Source organism: Lepidochelys kempii, chromosome 2 (genome assembly GCF_965140265.1).
Source record: "Lepidochelys kempii isolate rLepKem1 chromosome 2, rLepKem1.hap2, whole genome shotgun sequence".
NCBI lineage: Eukaryota > Metazoa > Chordata > Testudines > Cheloniidae > Lepidochelys > Lepidochelys kempii.
Genome location: NC_133257.1, coordinates 178,596,809 through 178,602,808, shown reverse-complemented (window position 1 = coordinate 178,602,808; position 6,000 = coordinate 178,596,809).

Here is a 6,000-nt window from a genome sequence, read left to right as displayed (position 1 = left end):
GAACAAAGTAACTATTTTAGATGATGATCAAAGAGTTTATTAGTATTATTATTGTTTTTGTTTCTTTGTGTTACTCTAGTGACTAGGAGTGCCGGACATGGACCAGGACTTGAACAGCACTTAGCACAACAAACACAGGAAAAAGGCATTCCTTCCTCATCCCTACACACGATGTCTGCGACCACAGGGCTCTGATCTCAGTTGGGGCCCTGTAGACACTACTATAATAAGGGTCAAACACATGATTCAAACTGGATTTGTGCCATGAATACATTAACATTCTTGTGTATAATCAGTACCACATTACAAGAACATTAGAACTGCAAAAAAGTGCTTACAACTTAGGAAATGTTAATTTTCCCCCCTGTATGTATCCTACTTCTCCCGCCCCCGCCCCCCCCCCCCCGAAGTCACCATCTTGTGTGTACAGCAGTAGCAAAGTTCTATTATTGCCCCTCTCACAAGTACCATTTCTTTTCAAGCCAACTGCTTCTGTACTCTTAATTTCTACAGTGGGATGTGGGTTCAGCAGCACTACTGCCCCAACCTTTCTCAATCTCCTATGCTGCCCCTCACCTCTGCCACACACACACAGAGTACACCCCGTTTTGGCCTGCAGCTGTGTGCAGAGGAGTTTATCGACACAGATACCAGTTCATCATATGGAGTATGGTATATATTTCTCTCCCCTGTAGTTGCTACCTCAGCACCTCTGCTCAAACCAGCAGGTCCACATCTCCTCTGGCATCCCCGTCAAGTTCCTGATTAGAGCTGGTTGGATAATATTTACAAATAACATCGTCAACAAATTTTTGTGCCTTCAGTAACTGAATAATTAGTCACACGCTTTTTATAATTACTTGAACAGCATTGTAGGTGGTTGACTAATATTCAAATAAATTGTGATCCCCCCCCATCAATCATTTAATAAGTTATTAAAAATATTTTTACAGTATTCTACCAGTTCTAGCCCCAATGATTTGGGGTTCAGGAAGGGAAATGCATGCCATCAATCCACACCATCACAGGAACCTAGGACTGCTAGGGACCTCTTGGGTCACAGCATTTAGCCCCCGTTGTCTCAAGCAATGCATCATACTGTCCCTCATTAGAGGCAATTATGTGTGGGGGGGAGGGAAGTGTAAATAATACCAAAAAGAATTGGAGGGAAAAATAAAGAGATTAGTTATTTATCATCCAACAATAATTTGACTCCTTTCTTTGCAGGGTGGAGAATTGCAGCAATTCGGTATCAGATTTGCTGTATAGTGAGTCCAGTCTGAACTGCCAGGAGAGGGAGACAATGAATGGAATAAGACAGTAGAAAGAATTGAGTGCTGCTATCAATTAAACCAGATCCATGAAATCAATGCGGGGTTTCAGTGGTTGTTCTTCCTAGCCAGCTCAGTTTGGTATGCAGGGGAAGGTGTCTGTTTTATTGTGATAGTAAATTTCAGAGCATAGAGAGTAGAATATTGGCATTTCAATCAGGCAACTTCAGACACGCAACCTGCTCAACTCTGTGTTAAAAGCTTTATGAAAGAGAGCCTGTAGGATATCCAAGAGATTACTTACAAGATTCTAAGGGATGGAGTTGAATGAAAACCTTATAACAGAGCCTGGAGTCCTTATTGATGTGAATTTGAAATATGCCCCTGATCTTTTTGGAGTCTCTATAAGAGGCACAAAGATAGCAGAGTAAAAATACATACCTATAAAACACAAACACACAGGCATATACTTATTGTTTGACATACAAACTTTAGGTGTCATCCTTTGAGAATTGAAAATCGGTGATGTTTAGAGGTGGTAATTCAGAAAAGCAGACATTCCCAAATGAGTGGATGTGGGTGTGAGAGATGGGTAAATATTTCAGGTTTTCAAGAAACCATAAATTATACTGTATCACTGCCTTAATATATTCTGAGAATTTTCTTTTGACATAGCATTCCATGAGGATAAAATGCAGTCCTCAGCATATCACTAAAGTATTTATAAACTGCTTGTTCTCATGCCATTAGAAAAAAAAATGGTAGCAATTTCACATGTGCTAAACAGGTTTTCTGAGAAGCTCTGGGTTTTGCTTAGCTAAAATTATTAAATCAGTCTTTTTATTAAATTGGAAATGTTTCTGCTAAAAATCCTGAAAAAAAGATGCTCCTGAGTAGAATATGACAGCTCTTAAACAGAGAGAATTAAGTTAGTCAGGCTATTTAGAACCACCCTAAAACACCTCTAGGAAATTTCACTTATGCATTTTTGCTAAAGTTCCCAGTCAGAACTGACTGTCAATCATACCTGATAGTTCATCTAAATAATACATATAAATATGGACACTAATCCACAGGCACGTGACATTGTGATAGTTTTACCCAATAGTGCCATCAGTTTGGAATCTCTACATCATTAAGGTTACAACTCAGTTCCCATTGCAAACACCATTTTTCACCTCTTTTGTAATGTGCAGCTAAAGATATTACAGAGCAATACCTATCTGAGGCAAATTCAGAAGTGACGCATATATGGGAAGTAGCAGTAAAAGCAACTAACAAGGGTGTATGAAAGTGTAAATTCATAGATTCATAGATATTTAGGTCAGAAGGGACCATTATGATCATCTAGTCTGACCTCCTGCACAACACAGGCCACAGAATTTATCCTTACTCCTTGCAGCCTCTCAGTGTGTAAGTTGCCCCAAATTAGTTTCCATTAGACCCACTAACCAATAACTTCTAGCACCAAACACCTCCCCTCTGAATTTAGTCCCATATAATTATGGGATGGTAAGTATGTTTTCATTTGATAATATACAATTACCTCATTCCTCATACAGCAGTTGAGTGATGAATAAGTGAGGTAGCTAATGCACTAAGTAATTATAAAATCTCTACCCAGCCCCTCAAAGGCACGTACTTGATTTGCACGTACTTGATTTCATGCAAAACTAAAGACTATCCCACTTTTCTGAAGAGTTGTTGCTATTGAAAGTGTGAGAGGCCAAGCCTGATTTCCCCAAGCCTCCCCTGCAGTCATTGGAAATTTTGGATGAGCAAAGGAAGGCAAGATCAGGCCAATAGTATGTAATATGATCACCAAAAGTTTGGGCCCTAACATATGATCACCACAGTTTGAAAATTCTTAAAGAACTAGAGACTACTGAGCTGCTGAAAATCTGGTCCTGTCTAAAAGGGGTCATAACAAAAGTTCAGATTCTGTACCCTTGCTGTACCTCCTGCTGAGTGATACCTTACTCCAGGTGTGGCCAACCTGAGCCTGAGAAGGAGCCAGACTTTACCAATGTACATTGCCAAGGAGCCACAGTAATATGTCAGCAGCCCCCCATCCACTCCCCAACACCCGCTCTCCCAGCGCCTCTCACCCACCGGCAGCCCCACCAATCAGCGCCTCCCCCTCCCTCCCTGCACTTGTTTCGTGGTGTGCAGGAGGCTCTGGGGTGGGGAGAGGGGAGGAGCAAGGGCACAGCAGGCTCAGGGGAGGGGGCGGGAAGGGGTGAAGTCGGGGCAGTGCCTATCAAAGAGCCAGGAGTTGAGCAGTGAGCACCCCCTGACAAGTTGGAAAGTTGGCACTTGTAGCACCAGCACCGGAGTCGGTGCCTTTACAAGGAGCCACGTATTAACTTCTGAAGAGCCGCATGTGGCTCCGGAGCCACAGATTCGCCACCCCTGCTTTACTCCATGAGTAGAGCCACTGAAATCAATTTCTACTTGTGTAATAAGGTACGTCTCAGAGTGAATGAAGGTGACAGACTCTGGCCCATAATAATTACACCAGAAAAGTTCTTGTGTACTGTAGATAGAACTGGTTTTGTTTTGACCTCTGGGAAAATGCAACTGGCTAAATATACACAGATGACTGGATGTAGCTGTACATATATAATTCCTGTGAAAAAATGCAAAGGACCAAAGGCATGAATAACTATGGGTTAAACTCTTCCTAGCTAGCCAGTAATCTTCAGGCCATGCACTGTGGCATGATTGTTTTTTGCTTAGCTGGATCCTGATCCTGTAAAGAGGGGTGCTCCTTCAACTCATATTGACATCAATGACAGTTGTGAAGGGCTGAGCACCTCAGTACCTTACAGGACTGAGAGTGGAATCCAGAAGAGTGGTAATGTCATATTCTAACTAGTTCTTTCGGGAACTGTCCACTACCACTCTCAGAACTGTTTTAAAAACAGTTGGTTTTGTGGATACAGACTAACACGACTACCCCTCTGATACTTAGAACTGTTTTAATGGATATAGCTAGAAATGAAATCAGTATATTCCACGGTTTATCTTTTATACTTTTTAGCCCAGTTACATGCAGTTCAGTCAAGTGCATCAGCATTATACAATTGCTATTCTTGTGGTCTCTCTCAACATTTGCCTGAGTTTATACAAAGAATTAAAAAGAGAGAGTAACTTGTCTTCTAAAAAGCCAAAGGAAAAAAGCTGCCATTTCTCTCCTGTGAAACACAGCAAGTTTTGTGATGTAAAGGCAGTGTGATTTGACTAAATATATGATTCTTCAGGGAAATTCACTACAGGAATAAAGCATTTTCCTCAGATCAATTACATTTACAATCATTATTTGCACATCCAGATCAATGATTGTGCAAACACAGCAAGCCAGCTCTACGTGTCAAGAAACATAAGTAAAGAGACAGAGACAGTAGCTCCAAACTGAGGGATATCTGTAAGCCACAGATATATGGTCTTTTCAGTGTTTTGGGGACTTGAGGAATAGCAAGAGGCATTGCCAGTATTAAAACTATAGCCACACAATAGCTACAAGTAAACAACTAAGATGTTAGTATTTATCATATTGCAATGTATATCTTCTCCTTATTGCTGTAATATTTTCCTATTCATGCATTGTAATTTCATGATGAATAGCTCTCATTGTAATAAGATTTCAGTTTTTATCCCTGTAAACAGTTAGGAATATCAGGAGGTGTGTATTTAATAATATAATATACGTTAATATAAATTCCAGACTGAACATGAAAAGTATCTATGGGCTGAACAAAACCCAATTATTTTAGAAGCAAATCAAGGAAATTGACTGGATGAGGCAAAGTAAGTCAGTATTAATAAACTGTATCAGCTGCTATGTTGAACACACAGTTCAGAGTAGAGTTTTTCAAGCTGTGAGGCTGGTTTCCCTTGGGAAGCTCAAAGCAAATCTGGGGAAAATGGGGGGGGGGGGTGGAAAATATTTTATTTTCATGCTTATCCATTCCCACTTAGAATTCAGCAAAAGCCAAACCTCTCTGTTGTCTGTGGAATATTCAATAGTAGGTCCTAAAGTGGTTATGATTCTGCAAGAAGGAAGAATAACAAGGTTGTTCTACACCTTTGTTTAAAATAGACTGGCAAATGTCACTTTCTTTTGTAATACAAGGAGAAGGGAAAGAATAACTTCCCCTTCTTTTTAAATGATTGGGAGTGTTGGGGTGGAGATGGCAGAAAATTGTGGCAAAGTTCAAGGACAAACTAGTTTAGATGTTGTTTAATAATAGGGAATAAGGGGGCGGGGGGATATACAACCTGCAGCTTTAGTCTTGTACTATGGATCTCACAAAACAAATGGGTCAGCATGTGGGCGGGAAAAAGCTTAGTGTAGGTGAGGAAACAAATACTTCTGGTGATTCAGAAGTAACATTGCTCCCTTTGAGTAAATCAAGGCCATAGTTTAATGTCAAAAGTTGCAAAAGTTAGGGTGTTAACCCTGGTATCCCGGCAAAATTCCAGCTCTGATAGCTAAATTCCACTTCTCTATATTCTTCCTCCACTTTCAGTGGGATATTTTGTCCTAACCTGTTGTGCAGTGGTGCTGGGTGCTGTTAAGCAAGGGAAATAGTCCCAAAGGGAGGTGAAATGTTTCCTAAGTACAGTATCCTTTACCTTCCTCACAGGAGTGTTGTGTGACTTGGTTTGTTAATGCTTGTCCAGTACGTTGAGATTTCTGAATAGAAGGTGCTATGAAAGAGCTAGG